Raw genomic sequence first — 22,930 nt, forward strand, 5'->3', positions numbered from 1 at the left:
TAGGGGTGGAGCTTGGGGGCGTGGCCATTGGGACTCGGGGCCCACCGGGGGTTTTCCCGATCCTCCGGTGGGCCAGTCCGCCCCTGGCGGAGGCCCTGGCATCCTCACCTTCAGAGGTATCCTGGGGAATAGGGTGAGCTAGAGCAACCTGTAGTGTTAGGGTCAGGGTAGGAGCCCCTGATCTCTAGTCACCCGACAGCTGTGTTGTGACATTATCTCTGACCATAACCGCTTTTTCTGCTCCATTATGGATCCTTTTACTGCTCTGACGGGGCAATTGCAGCAGCTCAGTCTGGAGGTGGCGGATTTAAGCACAGTGGTTTTGCGGTCCCTTAATACATCGGGTGTGGGTGTCTCGTCTCTCAGACAAACCATAGTGGAGCCCAAGGTTGCATTGCCTGACAGGTTCTCTGGGGGGCGGGACAACTTTGTGGTCTTTAGAGAGGCCTGTGAACTGTACTTCAGGCTACATTCCGTTTCCTCAGATTCAGAGGAGCAACATGTGGGCATAATAATCTCACTCCTGATTCACCGTCGCTCCAGACGGTGGAGGGGTTTTTGCGGACTCTAGGCCATATATATTATGACCCCGATCGTGTCTCCTTAGCGGAGTCCACACTGCACCAACTTCAGCAAGGAGATCGGCCGGCGGAGGAATATTGCTCCAAGTTTCGGAAGTGGGCCACGGATACCATGTGGAACGACCCCCACTTGGTAGTCTCTTTTGTGAGGGGCTTTCAGTAAGTGTGAAGGATGCCTTGGCCCTGTATGAGACTCCAGACTTCCTTGAGACAGCCATGTCTCTGGCGATCCGGGTTGACTGCCGTCTTCGCCAGACACATAGGTGTGTGGGGGATCCGGGGTCACAGGAAGTCAGCGTTGAGCCAACTGTGAATCTCATGCAGGTGGGAGCGGCATCCTCCGCTGGCAAATTGACTGTAGTCAGTCGTAAGGGGGAGTGTGTTCCTTTTGTGGGAAAAGGGGACATTTCGTAGGCATGTGTCCTTCCCAGTGTAAGCAACCACCGGAGAAGCCTGATAGCCCAGGTTGCTGGGAGGTTAGCAACCTGGGTGTATTCATCACCTCCATGGGTAAGACACAATTTTTTCTACCAGCCGTGGTTCATGTGGGTGGAGTTAAGGCGGAGGTGTGGGCCTTTCTGGACAGTGGGGCCGTGTTAAATTTGATCGACTCTAGGTTCGTCCAGGTCCAAGTCCCCGTCCCACATCCACTGTCCAGACCCATTCACATTGTCGCCATTGACTCCACCCCCTTGAGACAAGGGCACTTTACTTAAGTCATCTGTGACGTGTGACTTCAGGTGGGGGCTATGCACACTGACGTGTTAGACTGCTATGTGCTAGAGGGTCTGCCCTCACTTGTAGTACTGGGACTCCCTTGGCTCACCGTGCACAAACCTGTTGTTGATTGGCAGACTCAGGAGATTGTTAAATGGAGTGGGTATTGTCAAGAGCACTGCTTGGGTACCCGGTTGGCAAGGGTGGATACCCGGTCTGTGCCTAATTACCTGTCAGATTTTGGGGAAGAGTTCTCGGAGCAGGGGTGCCAAAAACTCCCTCCCGATCGTCCTTATGATAGCACTATAAATCTCATTCCGGGGGCCAAGCTGCCAAAGAGCAGACTCTATAACACAGAGGTCCCCAACCGCCGGTCCGCGGACCAGGACCGGGCCGTTGGGGTTTTTCAGCCGGTCCGCGGGGAGAGGGGGCCCCTCCAGCCTCCAGCAGGGCCGCCATCAGGGCATGACTGCCCTGACTCCAGTATGGGGCCCGGCCGGTAGGAGCTCCCTCGGAGCCCCCCTCTTGTGCGTCTCTCTCCTCATGGGGCCCCCGGCCGCATGCTAAGCGCCGGGTCCGGGACATCTTAGCGCTGCGCTGCTGCGGCAGCACCTTCATGATTCCCCTGACTTCCGGTCATGTGACGGCGCCGTCACATGGCCGGAAGTCAGGAGAACCTGGTGTCAGCGATTTGGACGAGCGCCAGGATTCTGCAGGGATCGCATGGGGGTAAGTATAACAAGTTTTATTTTTTTTTAAATACAATTAACTAGGAGTGGGGGGAATGGGAGATGCACATGGGGGGAGGGGAGAGATGAGAGATGCACATGGGGGAGGGGAGAGATGAGAGATCCACATGGGGGGGAGGGGAGAGATGCACATGGGGGAGGGGAGAGATGAGAGATCCACATGGGGGGGAAGGGAGAGATGAGAGATGCACATGGGGGAGGGGAGAGATGAGAGATCCACATGGGGGGGAGGGGAGAGATGAGAGATGCACATGGGAGGGAGGGGAGAGATGAGAGATGCACATGGGGGGAGGGGAGAGATGAGAGATGCACATGGGAGGGAGGGGAGAGATGAGAGATGCACGGGGGGGTGAGAGATGCACGGGGGGGTGAGAGATGCACGGGGGGGATGAGAGATGCACGGGGGGGTGGATGAGAGATGCACGGGGGGGATGAGAGATGCACGGGGGGGATGAGAGATGCACGGGGGGTGGATGAGAGATGCACGGGGGGGTGAGAGATGCACGGGGGGGATGAGAGATGCACGGGGGGTGGATGAGAGATGCACGGGGGGGTGAGAGATGCACGGGGGGGTGAGAGATGCACGGGGGGGATGAGAGATGCACGGAGGGGATGAGAGATGCACGGAGGGGATGAGAGATGCACGGGGGGTGGATGAGAGATGCACGGAGGGGGATGAGAGATGCACGGAGGGGGATGAGAGATGCACGGAGGGGGATGAGAGATGCACGGGGGTGAGCTGCACATGGGGGGGTGAGAGATGCACATGGGGGGGTTATGTTTACATAACTTTGTTGCCTTATGAAGGGCGGGGGGTCCCCCCAAAATTTCTTGCACAGGGGCCCACTACAGTCTGTGTCCGCCCCTGGGATGAAGTAAATGCAGCTGAACAGCAGCTGTCAGGACAGCTGCCCTGTCCTGCTGCAGGGCGTGATGGGGCCTCAGTGATGCGGCTCCTGGCACAGCACATTATGTGGGGCTCCTGGCATAGCTCCTGGCGGGGACCTGGTCTACACTATATGATAAGTATGCACTAAACTCCAAATCCCTCCATTACCCCGCCCCCATATGACCAAAGCCCCGCCCACCCCACCCCCTCCTTGCTGGGCCATGGAAAAATGATCTTGCTTCAAGCCGGTCCCTGGTGCAAAAAAGGTTGGGGACCACTGCTATAACATATCTGGTTCGGAGAGGCAGGCCATGAAAAACTAAATCACGGAAAGCCTGACTAAAGGTCATATCAGACCATCCTCTTCCCCATTGCGCTGGTTTCTTTTTTGTAAAGAAAAAAGATGGGGGGGTTACGCCCTTACCTGGATTTCCTTGAACTTGTCAGTGATCCTTATCCGCTTCCTCTCATTCCTGACCTCTTCAATCAAATTGAAGGGGCAAAATGGTTCTCTAAGATGGGCCTTAGGGGGGCGTATAATCTTGTCCGAATTAAAGAGGGGGATGAGTGGAAAAAAGTGTTTAACACGCCTGAGGGACACTATGAGAATCTGGTGATGCCCTTTGGGTTGACAAAGGCACAAGCTGTCTTTCAAAACTTCATAAACTACATTTTTAGTCATCTGATAGATAACCACGAATCTGCCTATCTGGATGACATACTAATTTATTCTCCTGACCTTGAGTCGCACCAGGTTCACGTCAGGCAGGTTTTACATATTCCTCGAGACAAAAAATTATATATTAAGCCTGAGAAGTGTAAGTTCTCAGTTGAGGAGATGCCTTTCCTAGCATATGTGTTGTCCTCCACCGGTTTTCGCATGGATCCAGCAAAAGTCCGGGCGGTATTGGAATGGGATCATCTGGAGGATTTGAAGGCATTACAAAAGGCACTACATAAGTACATGCACACCTCCAATAGAAAAATCGCAAAAAGTTTATTGAACATAAGCACACTATTAAAAGCATTTAAAAACCATAGACATGGTATACAACTGTTTCCCACATGACAATAGTCATCAATAATAGTAAATAATAAGCATACAGACCCCAAGATGCACAATCTATAGCCAAATCCACACTAGCAATGGTAAATCCCAAATACAATACAGAAACCCAGACAGTTAATGAACAAGGGAAAGAAGGCCATCATGAAAGTGGGAAGATACTACACAAGGTAGTGTCATCATATACAGTTCCCAATACGTACAAATATCTATTGTATGTAGAATAAAGTCAGTACATACAAATATAACAAAAAGACGTCCTAAATATATTCCTAGCAGATAACCAAAGGCAGGAGGCAATAGCATACATGAACATGCAAAAATGGGTTGCTCTGGGAGAGGTATATAGAAATGCCTATGATGTCAAACACTTTACACAGTTGAATGTAGCTGTTCTAGTGGGTCATAATAAAAAAAGAACGGTAAAATCCAAGCATAGAGCCATCTCACGCCAGAGACTGCATGAAAAGGTGCATGTAATGAGGTGGTAGAATATTACCCATTGCTGTCAGTATGTGCAAAGAGGGGTTGTGGTGTCAGAGGGGATGCAGGGAGAACCCTACGCGTATTGCCGTGACCCACAAGACTTCATGGGGAATATGCTTCTCCATGAATGTTCAATGTATTTTATCATAACCATAATTAGAGGTAAACGGTTGCCGGTGATGATCAGTGTTCCACAGCCAGTCCGGACCGGAAGTCATGAGACCAGAAATGACGATGTAAGTGATGTATCAGTGTGTTATACCCATACACGGGGAGAGGAGGAGAGGGACGTGTGTATCGCATGAGTTGTATCCCGAGGGCGGATACATACACGCCCACATTGAGAGAGGCAGTGAGAAAAAAACTACCTGAACTGTGGCGATCGGGGGACTGGCATCATCATGATAACGCCCCTTCCCACACAGCGCAGAAAATCAACCAGGATTTAGCAAAAACGGCATGACAATGACTTCTCACCCGACATACCCCCCTGCGACTTCTTCTTATTCCCAAAGATGAAGAAAAACTAAAAGGGAAGCGTTTTCAGGACAAAAAAGAGGTTAACAGAAAATAGCTGGAGGCATTTAACAGCATTAGTTCAGAAGAAGATAAAAAATGTTTGGAACTCTGGAAAACCCGTTGGAACAAGTGAAAATCATCTAATGGACAGGATTTTTGAAGAGGACTAATGTTTTCAAGATGTTATGTTAAATAAAAAATAAATAATTCTCATTTTTTGGGGTACCTATATATATATATATATATATATATATATATATATATATGTGTATGTATATATATATAAGTATGTGACGTGTCATGATGGGATGGCTTTTACGTTTTTTATTTAACCAGTGGCAGCTAAGCACCCTATGCCCTATGTTATTTACATGTATTATTCTTATTTACTTACTTACTACAGGATATTTGCTCATTTTGTTTTTATCTCACGTTCTGCTTGTCAAATGGCCACAGTGTCACTGCACATCTATGCATTGCACGTATGACAACATATGCCCTGTCTCAATTTTTGGAGTTTTTGGTATGTATATATATATATATATATATATATATATATATACAGTATATATACACACACATGCATATAAGTACACACATACATATATATGTAACACATTGCAAACACAAGAAAACTTGTGTCACTGGATATCTGAAATTGCTACATGATGACGTGTTGCCCTCTTTATGCACTGAAGATGGCACGTTCCCTGAGTTTTTCCAACAAGATGGTCACCACCACATTATGGGTGTCAGGTGCGAGCATTCCTACATGAACAGTTTCCTGGAAAGTGGATTGGTCGGCGTGGGCCAGTTGAATGGCCACCAAGGTCTCCCAATCTGACCCCCTTAGAATTTTATCTTTGGGGTCATCTGAAGCCAATTGTCTATGCTGTGAGGATACGAGATGTGCAGCATCTGAAACAACGGATACTGGAAGCCTGCGCTGGCATTTCTTCTGCGGTGTTGCTATCAGTGTGTCAAAAGTGGGAGAAGAGGGTTGCATTGACAATCCAACACAATGGGCAGCACTTTATCAGTGGTCATAAACTTGTAAAAAACTCATGAAAGAATAAAGTTATGTTAAAAACAAGTACACCATTGTTTTTCTTATGAAATTCTGAATAAGTTTGATGTGTTACATGACCCTATTCCTATTGAAAAAAATAAAGTTGGATCCAAAATGGCCGACTTTAAAATGGCCGCCATGGTCACCACCCATCTGGAAAACTTTTCCCCCTCCCATATACTAATGTGCCAAAAGCAGGAAGTTGATATCACCAAGCATTCCCATTTTATATAGGTGTTTCCATATAAATGGCCCATCCTATACTTTGCACGTGCGCCCCTTCCTTGTTATGCGAATGTTACCTCCCTGATTTTGCAATAAACTTTACACTATATTTCTACTTTGTATCTAGACTTTTTTGGTCGGTTTTCTTTCTCCCCTTTTTTCTGAACTTCTCAGACTGTCTAGGCTGCCATCATCATCATCCCACATAAATTACACAGATTACAGTGTGACATTTTTACTCTAGGCTATAGAAATACCTTATACTCCGTTACTTCTATACCACACTTTTATGTGTTCCCTTGGTTGCATTTAAATATATGTGTTAGATATATACTGCATATATACAGTGCAGACCAAAAGTTTGGACACACCTCATTTAAAGATTTTTCTGTATTTTCATGACTACGAAAATTGTACATTCACACTGAAGGCATCAAAACTATGAATTAACACATGTGGAATTATATACTTAACAAAAAAGTGTGAAACAACTGAAAATATGTCTTATATTCTAGGTTCTTCAAAGTAGCCACCTTTTGCTTTGATGACTGCTTTGCACACTCTTGGCATTCTCTTGATGAGCTTCAAGAGGTAGTCACCGGAAATGGTTTTCACTTCACAGGTGTGCCCTGTCAGGTTTAATAAGTGGGATTTCTTGCCTTATAAATGGGGTTGGGACCATCAGTTGTGTTGTGCAGAAGTCTGGTGGATACACAGCTGATAGTCCTACTGAATAGACTGTTCTATGGCAAGAAAAAAGCAGCTAAGTAGAGAAAAACGAGTGGCCATCATTACTTTAAGAAATGAAGGTCAGTCAGTGCGAAAAATTGGGAAAACTTTGAAAGTGTCCCCAAGTGCAGTTGCAAAAACCATCAAGCACTACAAAGAAACTGGCTCACATGAGGACCGCCCCAGGAAAAGAAGACCAAGAGTCACCTCTGCTTCTGAGGATAAGTTTATCCGAGTCACCAGTCTCAGAAATCGCAGGTTAAAAGCAGCTCAGATTATAGACTAGGTCAATGCCACACAGAGTTCTAGCAGCAGACACATCTCTTCAACAACTGTTAAGAGGAGACTTTGTGCAGCAGGCCTTCATGGTAAAATAGCTGCTAGGAAACCACTGCTAAGGACAGGCAACAAGCAGAAGAGACTTGTTTGGGCTAAAGAACACAAAGAATGGACATTAGACCAGTGGAAATCTGTGCTTTGGTCTGATGAGTCCAAATTTGAGATCTTTGGTTCCAACCACCGTGTATTTGTGCGACGCAGAAAAGGTGAACGGATGGACTCTACATGCCTGGTGACCACCGTGAAGCATGGAGGAGGAGGTGTGATGGTGTGGGGGTGCTTTGCTGGTGACACTGTTGGGGATTTATTCAAAACTGAAGGCATACTGAACCAGCATGGCTACCACAGCATCTTACAGCGGCATGCTATTCCATCCGGTTTGCGTTTAGTTGGACCATCATTTATTTTTCAACAGGACAATGACCCCAAACACACCTCCAGGCTGTGTAAGGGCTATTTGACCAAGAGGGAGAGTGATGGGGTGCTACGCCAGATGACCTGGCCTCCACAGTCACCAGACCTGAACCCAATCGAGATGGTTTGGGGTGAGCTGGACCGCAGAGTGAAGGCAAAAGGGCCAACAAGTGCTAAGCATCTCTGGGAACTCCTTCAAGATTGTTGGAAGACCATTTCCGGTGACTACCTCTTGAAGCTCATCAAGAGAATGCCAAGAGTGTGCAAAGCATATAATTCCACGTGTGTTAATTCACAGTTTTGATGCCTTCAATGTGAATGTACAATTTTCATAGTCATGAAAATACAGAAAAATCTTTAAATGAGAAGGTGTGTCCAAACTTTTGGTCTGTATTGTATATCTGATTTAAGGGCATGGAAATTAAAATTTTGAAAATTGTGAAATTTTCAAAATTTTCATCAAATTTCTGATTTTTTTCACAAATAAATGCAAGTGATATCGAAGAAATTTTATCACTAACATGGAGTGCAATATGTCACGAAAGGACAGTCTCAGAATCAGGGGGATCCGTTGAAGTGATCCAGAGTTATTACCTCATAAAGTGACAGTGGACAGAATTGTAAAAATTGGCCTGATCATTAAGGACATAATTGTCTCCGTCCTTAAGGGGTTAATGTAGTTTTGAAAAAAATACTGTTTTATTAGCAGCAGATTATCAGGACTACTTGGCCTGATGCTAGGTAGTCCAACCCCGCCTCCATCACTGATTGGCAGCTCAGTGGTGTGAGGGCGGAGCTATCTAGATCTCAGAATTCAGAGATCTCTTAGATCTGTGGCAGATAAAACTGTTTTTAATCAATACTGCAGCACCCAGTAAAGTAAGTGATACATCCCTGTAATCATGGTCTCTGCCTCTACATCATGCAGGTGGTTACAGATTCTCTTTAATAAATTTTAGTGTGATTAATATAACTCAACTAAAAATAGCAATAAAATACCGCAGTAATATACAACCATGATGAATGCAAGCAGAAAGAACTTCAATACTACTCCTTTTTGTAAGGTAATAACATTATTCCAGCCATTAATTCACTGAGAGAAAATCTAATAACGCTCAGTTTCCAGCCTATCGAGAAATTTCAAAAACACAAGTCTCTAAGTAAAAAGGATTATACATTCAGATAACTCCTACTCCTCCATTCTCATCAGTCAGACTGATGAGCAGAAATTGTCAAGAACTCGAAGTATGGCTCACTGCGCTTTTATTTCGTGTCTGCTCTGAAGTTATCTATTACTTGCAGCCCAGCCCCTTGGGGAACCTGAATATATATTTTATTCCATCTGCTCCAAACTCAGAATTCAGTAGAAGAAATAAACTGCAACACAGGAGACAATGAGAAGCAAAGAGCCAATGCATCGGGAAATAGTGAGATTCCAAGCTGCGGGAAAAGATTTTATGATAAAGGTAAATTATCAACATTATAGATGATGAGCCCAGATGGGGGCTGGAAAAAAAAGATTCCTGGAGCAGGCATTTATGAAGACTCTGAACTGACATGTTGTCATGTTAAAGGGAACCTGTCACATCCTAGTTACTATGTAAACTGCCCTCATAGCGTTGGTAGTGATGCAATGTACATCACTAACACACTTTTTTCATTATAATTGGTGCAACTATAATGAGTGTATAGCACTTTATATACTTATACCCTACCTACTCGTTCAGTCATAGGGGTGTGATCCTCACATTCAGTCATAGGTGGCGCCGCCCAGGTGTTTGAATTTTGCTCCCGGTGAGCGCTGAAGTTATGGGACGCTTGTGCAGTATGACACAGCTGACAGCAAAGCTTCCAATGCTGGGAGCCGCGCATGCGCTGTGACGAGCGGCTCCGGCCGCACACAGTGAAGCTGGAAAGTACACAGCCTCACTGCGCACATGCGGGGAGCCGCTCGTCACAGCGCATGCGCGGCTCCCAGCATTGGAAGCTTTGCTGTCAGCTGTGTCATACTGCACAAGTGTCCCATAACTTCAGCGCTCGCCGGGAGCAAAATTCAAACACCTGGGCGGCGCCACCCATGACTGAATGTGAGGATCACACCCCTATGACTGAACAAGCAGCTAGGGTATCTATAATATAACAGGGGATGCGTGTTTCTGTCCGAAGCCTCTATAGACTGCGCATGTGTGACGCGCAGTCTGGCTCCAGAGAGAAGCAGGCATCCAGCCATTACAGGTAAGAGGTGTATGGCGCCGGAGATTGCGCGGGATGCGTAGACACTGAACGCATACTGTGATCTCCGGCGCCATACTTACCTGACCGGGAGGAGCGTTGCCGCGGCGCCTCTCTTCGCTGGAGACCGGGGGCGGAGTGAAGGCGTCGGACCGGCGCGTGCACATAGCGCTATCCGGCGCCATTTTACTGAAGACACATTTGTGTGTCTTCAGCAAAATGGCGCCGGACAGCGTGGTGCTCCGGCACCGCACTCCTCCCCCGGCCTCCGGCAGAAGAGGACACAGCAGCGCTGGAGCACAGAGAAGAAAGGTGAGTATAACTGTTTATTTTTTTCGTATGTGTGTACAGTGTGAAAGGAGTGAGGGGACCATGCACATAACAGGATTGGGGGGTGAGAGGTACCACACATAACAGGATTGGGGGGTGAGGGGTACCACACATAACAGGATTGGGGGTGAGGGGTACCACACATAACAGGATTGGGGGTGAGGGGTACCACGCATACCGGGATTGGGGGTGAGGGGTACCACACATACCAGTATTGGGGGTGAGTGGTACCACGCATACCAGGATTGGGGGTGAGGGGTACCACGCATACCATGATTGGGGGGTGAGGGGTACCACGCATACTAGGATTGGGGGGTGAGGGGTGCCACGCATACCAGGATTGGGGGGTGAGGGGTGCCAGGCATACTGGGATTGGGGGTGAGGGGTGCCACGCATACCAGGATTGGATGGTGGGGACAGGATGGGGGCAGCACAAATACAAGGAGGGGGGCAGCACATACCAGCATGGGAGACCATATACCAATAAAAATGCTCGCCACCTGGACGTAGAACGGGTTCAATAACTAGTAAGTATATGAAGTGCTATACACTCATTATAGTTGCACCAATTATAATGAAAAAAGTGTGTTAGTGATGTACATTGCATCACTACCAACACTATAGGGGCAGTTTACATAGCAGCTAGGACGTTTCCCTTTAATGAAATAGATGGCATTTAGATGAGTTTAATGATGCTTGGACACATCGCACAATATTGATCTGTGCTCTCCATTCATCTCCACCTTTTATCGCACAGCTGGGAAGTTAGAATGACAGGGGGCAATGCTCTTTCCAGGATTAATCTGTTTTTTTTTTCTAGGCTTTAACATCAAAATGACACTGAAAAAAATCACATTGAGATATCTATTCTAAGGTGGGGGCATGGACCGGGGGTGGGGAGAGGTGGGGTATGACCGGGGGTAGGGCGAGGTGGGGCATGGACCGGGGGTGGGGCAGAGGTGGGGCATGGACCGGGGGTGGGGCAGAGGTGGGGCATGGACCAGGGGTGGGGCAGAGGTGGGGCATGGACCGGGAGTGGGGCATGGACCAGGGGTGGGGCATGGACCAGGGGTGGGGGCATGGACCGAGGGTGGGGCAGAGGTGGGGCATGGACCGGGGGTGGGGCATGGACCGGGGGTGGGGCAGAGGTGGGGCATGGACCGGGGGTGGGGCAGAGGTGGGGCATGGACCAGGGGTGGGGCAGAGGTGGAGGCATGGACCGGGGGTGGGGCAGAGGGGGGGCATGGACCGGGGGTGGGGCAGAGGGGGGGCCATGGACCGGGGGTGGGGCAGAGGTGGGGCATGGACCGGGGGTGGGGCAGAGGTGGGGCATGGACCGGGGGTGGGGCAGAGGGGGGGCATGGACCGGGGGTGGGGCAGAGGTGGGGCATGGACCGGGGGTGGGGGCATGGACCGGGGGTGGGGCAGAGGGGGGGCATGGACCGGGGGTGGGGCAGAGGGGGGGCATGGACCGGGGGTGGAGCTTGTGCCTTGAGCACTGTTAGCCGGGAGAGCTGTCACTGTGTGTTCAGTGTTGTGGCACCAGTCACCTGCCATCACCTTCCCCAGCAGCTCACCCATCACACCTGTCCCTGTGCTGTAGCTGCTCTGTGTCCGGCCGCAGCTGACAATCCTCTCCTGCTCCTCACAGACCTGTATAATGGAGCAGCTCTTCTGAGGGATAACGTCACCAGGCGGCAGAGCTTCCCACAGTGCGGAGCTCATACACGGAGGCCGCAGCACAGTCCGCAGGTCACTACGAGGAGCCCGGTCCTGCAGGCTGAAGTGATGTAGTAGCGCAGCTACCGGGGGCAAAGACTGTGACCGCCCCGGGCCCCGCGCTCTGAGGGGCCACCCGGAGCTGAAAAGGTTAAACTGTGCGGCTTTGCCTTTATTGGGCCCTTTGAGCTGGGGGCCCCTCCGCAGGGTCACTGTATAGGCGACATCTGCAGATACACTTGAAAGCGATGGAGGACGAAACGTCACAGCTGACGCTCCCTCCCCCATCGTTCTATCTCAGCGTCTAACGTCTCAGCACGATGACGTCACTACGTAGCGTCCTCTACGCTGGGAGGTGCGACGCATAGAACACAAGCTGCGGCGACCGCGGAGGAGAGGTGAGTATTGTATTTTATTTTTTTAGGACATTGTTGTGGCCATTAAATTACATTTAAGACTATGGGGCTGCATTATACTATATGGGAGTGCTTTACACTGAATGGGCAATAGGGGTGCATTATACTATATGGGGCTGCATTATACAGAGCTATATAGAGGGTCTGAGAGGTGGAATATACTGCAGGATGGGACGGTATATAGATGAGAGGTGGGATATACTACAGGCTGGGGCTGTATATAGGTGAGAGGTGGGATATACTACAGGCTGGGGCTGTATATAGATGAGAGGGGGGATATACTGCAGGATGGGACGGTATATAGATGAGAGGTGGGATATACTGCAGGATGGGACGGTATATAGATGAGAGGTGGGATATACTACAGGCTGGGGCTGTATATAGATGAGAGGGGGGATATACTGCAGGATGGGGTTGTATATAGATGAGAGGGGGGATATACTGCAGGATGGGACTGTATATAGGTGAGAGGTGAGATATACTGCAGGATGGGGCTGTATATAGATGAGAGGTGGGATATACTACAAGCTGGGGCTGTATATAGGTGAGAGGTGGGATATACTACAGGCTGGGGCTGTATATAGGTGAGAGGGGTGATATACTGCAGGATGGGGCTGTATATAGATGAGAGGTGGGATATACTACAGGATGGGGCTGTATATAGGTGAGAGGGGGGATATACTGCAGGATGGGGCTGTATATACATGAGAGGTGGGATATACTACAGGATGGGGCTGTATATAGGTGAGAGGTGGGATATACTACAGGCTGGGGCTGTATATAGATGAGAGGGGGGATATACTGCAGGATGGGACGGTATATAGGTGAAAGGTGGGATATACTACAGGCTGGGGCTGTATATAGGTGAAAGGTGGGATATACTACAGGCTGGGGCTGTATATAGGTGAGAGGTGGGATATACTACAGGTTGGGGCTGTATATAGGTGAGAGGTGGGATATACTGCAGGATGGGACGGTATATAGATGAGAGGTGGGATATACTGCAGGATGGGGCTTTATATAGGTGAGACGTGGGATATACTACAGGCTGGGGCTGTACATAGATGAGAGGGGGGGATATACTGCAAGATGGGACGGTATATAGGTGAGAGGTGGGATATACTGCAGGATGGGGCTGTATATAGGTGAGAGGTGGAATATACTGCAGGATGGGGCTGTATATAGGTGAGAGGTGGGATATACTGCAGGATGGGGCTGTATATAGGTGAGAGGTGGGATATACTACAGGATGGGGCTGTATATAGGTGAGAGGTGGGATATACTACAGGATGGGGCTGTATATAGGTGAGAGGTGGGATATACTGCAGGATGGGGCTGTATATAGGTGAGAGGTGAGATATACTACATGATGGGGCTGTATATAGGTGAGAGGTGGGATATACTACAGGATGGGGCTGTATATAGGTGAGAGGTGGGATATACTACAGGATGGGGCTGTATATAGGTGAGAGGTGGGATATACTGCAGGATGGGACGGTATATAGATGAGAGGTGGGATATACTGCAGGATGGGGCTTTATATAGGTGAGACGTGGGATATACTACAGGCTGGGGCTGTACATAGATGAGAGGGGGGATATACTGCAGGATGGGACGGTATATAGGTGAGAGGTGGGATATACTGCAGGATGGGGCTGTATATAGGTGAGAGGTGGAATATACTGCAGGATGGGGCTGTATATAGGTGAGAGGTGGGATATACTGCAGGATGGGGCTGTATATAGGTGAGAGGTGGGATATACTGCAGGATGGGGCTGTATATAGGTGAGAGGTGGGATATACTACAGGATGGGGCTGTATATAGGTGAGAGGTGGGATATACTGCAGGATGGGGCTGTATATAGGTGAGAGGTGAGATATACTACAGGATGGGGCTGTATATAGGTGAGAGGTGGGATATACTACAGGATGGGGCTGTATATAGGTGAGAGGTGGGATATACTACAGGATGGGGCTGTATATAGGTGAGAGGTGGGATATACTGCAGGATGGGGCTGTATATAGGTGAGAGGTGGGATATACTGCAGCATGGGGCTGTATATAGGTGAGAGGTGGGATATACTGCAGCATGGGGCTGTATATCGGTGAGAGGTGGGATATACTACAGGCTGGGGCTGTATATAGGTGAGAGGTGAGATATACTACAGGCTGGGGCTGTATATAGGTGAGAGGTGGGATATACTGCAGGATGGGGCTGTATATAGGTGAGACGTGGGATATACTACAGGCTGGGGCTGTATATAGGTGAGAGGTGAGATATACTACAGGCTGGGGCTGTATATAGGTGAGAGGTGGGATATACTGCAGGATGGGGCTGTATATAGGTGAGACGTGGGATATACTACAGGCTGGGGCTGTATATAGGTGAGAGGTGGGATATACTGAATGATGGGGCTGTATATAGGTGAGAGGTGGGATATACTGAATGATGGGGCTGTATATAGGTGAGAGGTGGGGATATACTGCAGGATGGGGCTGTATATAGGTGAGAGGTGGGATATACTGCAGGATGGGGCTGTATATAGGTGAGAGGTGGGATATACTACAGGATGGGACGGTATATAGGTGAGAGGTGGGATATACTACAGGATGGGGCTGTATATAGGTGAGAGGTGGGATATACTGCAGGATGGGGCTGTATATAGGTGAGAGGTATGATATACTGCAGGATGGGGCTGTATATAGATGACAGGTGGGATATACTACAGGATGGGGCTGTATATAGGTGGGAGGGGAGATATACTGCAGGATGGGGCTGTATCATTATTCTGCTGTTACATCGTGTCTTATCCTGCATTCACCTCCAGAGCTGCACTCACTATTCTGCTGTTACATCGTGTCTTATCCTCCAGTAAACTCCAGAGCTGAAGTCACTATTCTGCTGTTACATCGTGTCTTATCCTCCAGTCACCTCCAGAGCTGCAGTCACTATTCTGCTGTAAAATCAGGTCTTATGCTCCAGTCACCTCCAGAGCTGCACTCGCTATTCTGCTGTTACATCGTGTCTTATCCTCCAGTCACCTCCAGAGCTGCACTCTCCATTCTGCTGTTACATTGTCTTATCCTCCAGTCACCTTCAGAGCTGTAGTCACTATTCTGCTGTTACATCATGTCTTACACTCCAGACACCTCCAGAGCTGCAGTCACTATTCTGCTGTTACATCATGTCTTATCCTCCAGTCACCTCCAGAGCTGCAGTCACTATTCTGCTGTAAAATCAGGTCTTATGCTCCAGTCACCTCCAGAGCTGCACTCGCTATTCTACTGTTACATCGTGTCTTATCCTCCAGTCACATCCCGAGCTGTAGTCACTATTCTGCTGTTACATCGTGTTTTGTCCTCCAGTTACCTCAAGAGCTGCAGTCACTATTCTGCTGTTACATAGTGTCTTATCCTCCAGTAAACTCCAGAGCTGCAGTCACTATTCTGCTGTTACATCAGGTCTTATCCTCCAATCACCTCCAGAGCTGCACTCACTATTCTGCTGTTACATCATCTCCTATCTACCAGTCACCTCCAGAGCTGCACTCACTATTCTGCTGTTACATCATGTCTTACACTCCAGCCACCTCCAGAGCTGCAGTCACTATTCTACTGTTACATCATGTCTTATCCTCCAGTCACCTCCAGAGCTACAGTCACTATTCTGCTTTTACATTATGACCAATCTTCCAGTCACCTCCACAGCTGCAGTCATTATTCTGCTATTACATCATGTCTTATCCTCCAGTCACCTCCAGAGCTGCAATCACTATTCTGCTGTAACATCATGTCCTATCTTCCAGTCACCTCCAGAGCTGCAGTTTCTATTCTACTATTACATCAGCTCTTATCCTCCAGTCATTTCCAGAGCTGCAGTCACTATTCTGCTGTTAAATCGTGTCTTATCCTTCAGTCACCTCCAGAGCTGCAGTCACTATTCTGCTGTTACAACAGGTCTTATCCTCCAGTCACCTCCAGAGCTGCACTCACTATTTTGCTGTTACATCATGTTTTATCCGCCAGTCACCTCCCGAGCTGTAGTCACTGTTCTGCCGTTACATCGTGTCTTATCCTGTCACCTCAAGAGCTGCAGTCACTATTCTGCTGTTACATCGTGTCTTGTCCTCCAGTTACCTCCAGAGCTGCACTCACTATTATGCTGTTACTTCATGTCTTATCCTCCAGTCACCTCCAGAGCTGCACTCACTATTCTGCTGTTACATCGTGTCTTATACTCCAGTAAACTCCAGAGCTGCAGTCACTATTCTGCTGTTACATCGTGTCTTATCCTCCATTCACCTCCAGAGCTGCAGTCACTATTCTGCTGTTAAATCATGTCCTATCTACCAGTCACCTCCAGAGCTGCAGTCACTATTCTGATGTTACATCATGTCTTATCCTCCAGTCAACTCCAGAGCTGCAGTCACTATTCTGCTGTTACATCAGGTCTTATCCTCCAATCACCTCTAGAGCTGCACTCCCTATTCTACTGTTAAATCATGTCCTATCTACCAGTCATCTCCAGAGCTGCAGTCACTATTCTGATGTTACATCGTGTCTTATCCTCCAGTAAACTCCAGAGCTGCAGTCACTATTCTGCTGTTACATCGTGTCTTATCCTCCAGTCACCTCCAGAGCTGCAGTCACTATTCTGCTGTTACATCGTGTCTTATCCTCCAGTCACCTCCAGAGCTGCACTCACCATTCTGCTGTTACATTGTGTCTTATCCTCCAGTCACCTCCAGAGCTGTAGTCACTATTCTGCTGTTACATCATGTCTTATCCTCCAGTCAACTCCAGAGCTGCAGTCACTATTCTGCTGTTACATTATGACCTATCTTCCAGTCACCTCCACAGCTGCAGTCACTATTCTGCTGTTACATCATGTCTTATCCTCCAGTCACCTCCAGAGCTGCAGTCAATATTCTGCTATTACATCGTGTCTTATCCTCCAGTCACCTCAAGAGCTGCAGTCACTATTCTGCTGTTACATCGTGTCTTGTCCTCCAGTTACCTCCAGAGCTGCACTCACTATTCTGCTGTTACATCGTGTCTTATCCTCCAGTCACCTCCAGAGCTGCAGTCACTATTCTGCTGTTACATTATGACCTATCTTCCAGTCACCTCCACAGCTGCAGTCATTATTCTGCTGTTACATCATGTCTTATCCTCCAGTCACCTCCAGAGCTGCAATCACTATTCTGCTGTTACATCATGTCCTATCTTCCAGTCACCTCCAGAGCTGCAGTCACTATTCTGGTGTTACATCAGGTCTTATCCTCCAGAGCTGCAGTCATTATTCTGCTGTTAGATCGTGTCTTATCCTCCAGTCACCTCCAGAGCTGCAGTCACTATTCTGATGTTACATCAGCTCTTTTCCTCCACTCACCTCCAGAGCTGCACTCACTATTCTACTGTTACATCGTGTCTTATCCTCCAGTCACCTACAGAGCTGCACTCACCATTCTGCTGTGATATTATGTCTTATCCTCCAGTCACCGCCAGAGCTGCAGTTACTATTCTGATGTTACATCAGCTCTTATCGTCCAGTCACCTCCAGAGCTGCACTCACCATTCTGCTGTTACATCGTGTCTTATCCTCCAGTCACCCACAGAGCTGTAGTTTCTATTCTGCTGATACATCAGGTCTTATCCTCCAGTCACCTCCAGAGCTGCAGTCACTATTCTGCTGTTACATCATGTCTTGTCCTCCATTCACCTCCAGAACTGCAGTCACTATTCTGCTGTTACATCATGTCTTATCCTCCAGTCACCTCCAGAGCTGCGATAACTATTCCGCTGTTATATCAGGTCTTATCCTCCAGTCACCTGCAGATCTGCACTCTCTATTCTGCTGTTACATCATGTCTTGTCCTCCAGTTACCTCCAGAGCTGCAGTCACTATTCTGCTATTACATCGTGTCTTATCCTCCAGTCACCTCAAGAGCTGCAGTCAATATTCTGCTGTTACATCGTGTCTTGTCCTCCAGTTACCTCCAGAGCTGCACTCACTATTATGCTGTTACTTCATGTCTTATCCTCCAGTCACCTCCAGAGCTGCACTCACTATTCTGCTGTTACATCTTGTCTTATCCTCCAGTCACCTCCAGAGCTGCAGTCACTATTCTGCAGTTACATCGTGTCTTCTCCTCCAGTCACCTCCAGAGCTGCAGTCACTATTCTGCTGTTAGTTCGTGTCTTATCCTCCAGTCACCTCAAGAGCTGTAGTCACTGTTCTGCTGTTACATAGTGTCTTAACCTCCAGACTCCTCCAGAGCTGCACTCACTATTCTGCTGTTACATCGTGTCTTATCCTTCAGACACCTCCAGAGCTGCACTCACTATTCTGCTGTTACATCGTGTCTTATCCTTCAGACACCTCCAGAGCTGCAGTCACTATTCTGCTGTTACATCGTGTCTTATCCTCCAGTCACCTCCAGAGCTGCAGTCACTATTCTGCTGTTACATCATATCTTATCCTCCAGTCACCTCCGGAGCTGTAGTCTCTATTCTGCTGTTACATCAGGCCTTATCCTCCAGTCACCTCCAGAGCTGCAGTCACTATTCTGCTGTTAGATCATGTCTTATCCTCCAGTTTCCTCCAGAGCTGCAGTCACTATTCTGCTGTTACATCGTGTCTTATCGACCAGTCACCTCCAGAGCTGTAGTCACTATTCTGCTATTACATCGTGTCTTATCCTCCAGTCACCTCCAGAGCTGCAGTCTCTTTTCTGCTGTTACATCATGTCTTATCCTCCAGTCACCTCCAGAGCTGCAGTCTCTATTCTACTGTTACATCGTGTCTTATCCTCCAGTCACCTCCAGAGCTGCACTCACTATTCTGCTGTTACATCATGTCTTATCCTCCAGTCACCTCAAGGGCTGCACTCACTATTCTGCTGTTACAACGTGTCTTATCCTCCTGTCACTTCCAGAGCTGCACTCACTATTCTGCTGTTACATTATGTCTTATCCTCCTGTCACCTCCAGAGCTGCTGTTACACCATGTCTTATCCTCCATTCATCTCCAGAGCTTCAGTCACTATTCTGCTGTTACATCGTGTCTTATCCTCCAGCCACCTCCAAAGCTGCACTCAATTTTCTGCTGGTACATCGTGTCTTATCCTCCAGTCACATCCAGAGCTGCACTCACTATTCTGCTGTTACATCGTGTCTTATCCTACAGACACCTCCAGAGCTGCAGTCACTATTCTGCTGTTACATTATGTATTATCATCCAGTCACCTCCAGAGCTGTAGTCACTATTCTGCTGTTACACCATGTATTATCCTCCAGTCACCTCCAGAGCTGCAGTCACTATTCTGTTCTTACAACATGTCTTATGCTCCAGTCACCTCCACAGCTGCACTCACTATTCTGCTGTTATATCATGTTTTATCCGCCAGTCACCTCCAGAGCTGCACTCACTATTCTGCTGTTATATCATGTTTTATCCGCCAGTCACCTCCAGAGCTGCACTCACTATTCTGCTGTTACATCATATCTTATTCTCCAGTCACCTCCAGAGCTGCACTCACTATTCTGCTGTTACATCGTATCTTATCCTCCAGTCACCTCCAGAGCTGCAGTCACTATTCTGTTGTTGCAACACGTCTTATGCTCCAGTCACCTCCAGAGCTGCACTCACTATTCTGCTGTTACATCATATCTTATCCTCCAGTCACCTCCAGAGCTGTAGTCACTATTCTGCTGTTACACCATGTATTATCCTCCAGTCACCTCCACAGCTGCACTCACTATTCTGCTGTTATATCATGTTTTATCCGCCAGTCACCTCCAGAGCTGCACTCAATATTCTGCTGTTTCATCGTGTCTTATCCTCCTGTCACCTCCGGAGCTGCAATCACTATTCTGCTGTTACATCAGGTCTTATCCTCCAGTCACCTCCAGAGCTGTAGTTTCTATTCTGCTATTACATCAAGTCTTATTCTCCAGTCACCTCCAGAGCTGCAGTCGCTTTTCAGCTGTTATATCGTGTCTTATCCTCCAGTCACCTCAAGAGCTGCAGTCAATTTTCAGCTGTTACATCGTGTCTTATCCTCCAGTTACCTCCAGAGCTGCAGTCACTATTCTGCTGTTACATCGTGTCTTATCCTCCAGTCACCTCCAGAGCTACACTCACTATTCTGCTGTTACATCATGTCTTATCCTCCAGTCACCTCCAGAGCTGCAGTCACTGTTCTGCTGTTACATCGTGTCTTATCCTCCAGTCACCTCAAGTGCTGCACTCACTATTCTGCTGTTACATCGTGTCTTATCCTCCTGTCACCTCCAGAGCTGCTGTTACACCATGTCTTATCCTCCAGTCATCTCCAGAGCTGCAGTCACTATTCTGCTGTTACATCGTGTCTTATCCTCCAGTCACCTCCAAAGCTGCACTCAGTATTCTTCTTTTACATCATGTCTTATCCTCCATTCACCTCCAGAGCTGCACTCACTATTCTGCTGTAACATCGTGTCTCTTCCTCCAGTCACCTCCAGAGCTGCAATAACTATTCTGTTGTTACATCATGTCTTATCCTCCAGTCACCTCCAGAGGTGCAGTCACTATTCTGCTGTTACATCATGTCTTATCCTCCAGTCACCTCCAGAGCTGCACTCACTATTCTGTTGTTACATCATGTCTTATCCTCCAGTCACCTCTAGAGCTGCAGTCACTATTCTGCTGTTACTTCATGTCTTAGCCTCCAGTCACCTCCAGAGCTGCACTCACTATTCTGTTGTTACATCGTGTCTTATCCTCCAGTCAACTCCAGAGCTGTAGTCTCTATTCTGCTGTTACATCAGGTCTTATCCTCCATTCACCTCCAGAGCTGCACTCACTATTCTGCAGTTACATCAGGTCTTATCATCCAGTCACCTCCAGATCTGGACTCACTATTCTGCAGTTACATCGTGTCTTATCCTCCAGTCACCTCCAGAGCTGCACTCACCATTCTGCTGTTACATTGTGTCTTATCCTCCAGTCACCTCCAGAGCTGCTCTCACTATTCTGCAGTAAAATCAGGTCTTATCCTCCAGCCACCTCCAGAGCTGCTGTCACTATTCTGCTGTTACATTATGTCTTATCCTCCAATTACCTCCAGAGCTGCAGTTACTATTCTGCTGTTACATCATGTCTTATCCTCCAGTTACTTCCAGAGCTGCACTCACTATTCTGCTGTTTCATCGTGTCTTATCCTCCAGTCACCTCCAGAGCTGCAGTTACTGTTCAGCTGTTACATCGTGTCTTATCCTCCATTCACCCCCAGAGATGCATTCACTGTTCTGCTATTACATCAGGTCTTATCCTCCAGTCACCTCCAGAGCTGCACTCAGTATCTGCTGTTACTTCGTGTCTTATCTTCCAGTCACCTCCAGATCTGCACTCACTATTCTGCTGTTACATCGTGTCCTATCCTCCAGTCACCTCCAGAGCTGCACTCACTATTCTGCTGTTACATCGTGTCTTATCCTCCAGTCTCCTCCAGAGCTGCAGTCGCTGTTCTGCTGTTACATCGTGTCTTATCCTCCAGTCACCTCCAGAGCTGCACTCACTATTCTGCTGTTACATCAGGTCTTATCCTCCAGTCACCTCCAGAGCTGCACTCACTATTCTGCTGTAACATCGTGTCTTATCGTTCAGTCACCTCCAGATCTGCAATTACCATTCTGCTGTTACATTGTCTCTTATCCTCCAGTCACCCCCAGAGCTGTAGTCACTATTTTGCTGTTACATCATGTCTTATCCTCCAGACACCTCCAGACCTGCAGTTACTATTCTGTTGTTACATCATGTCTTATCCTCCATGCAACTTCAGAGCTGCACTCACTATTCTGCTGTTACATCAGGTCTTATCCTCCAGCCACCTCCAGATCTGCACTCACTATTCTGCTGTTACATCGTGTCTTATCCTCCAGTCACCTCCAGAGCTTCAGTCACTATTCTGCTGTTACATCGTGTCTTATCCTCCAGTCACCTCCAGAGCTGCTGTTACTATTCTGCTGTTACGTCATGTCTTATCCTCCAGTCACCTTAAGAGCTGCACTCACTATTCTGCTGTTACATCGTGTCTTATCCTCCAGTCACCTCCAGAGCTGTAGTCTCTATTCTGCTGTTACATCAGGTCTTATCCTCCATTCACCTCCAGAGCTGCAGTCACATTTCTGCTGTAACATCATGTTTTATCTGCCAGTCACCTCCAGAGCTGCACTCACTATTCTGCTGTTAAATCATGTCTTATCCTCCAGTCACCTTCAGAGCTGCACTCACTATTCTGCTGTTACATCGTGTGTCATCCTCCAGTCACCTCCAGAGCTGCAGTCACTATTCTGCTGTTACATCATGTCTTATCCTCCAGTCACCTTCAGAGCTGCACTCACTATTCTGCTGTTACATTGTGTGTCATCCTCCAGTCACCTCCAGAGCTGCAGTCACTATTCTGCT

The sequence above is a fragment of the Phyllobates terribilis genome, unplaced genomic scaffold (assembly GCF_046119375.1).
Source record: "Phyllobates terribilis strain yellow unplaced genomic scaffold, ASM4611937v1 Scaffold_580__1_contigs__length_1029797, whole genome shotgun sequence".
Lineage (NCBI taxonomy): Eukaryota > Metazoa > Chordata > Amphibia > Anura > Dendrobatidae > Phyllobates > Phyllobates terribilis.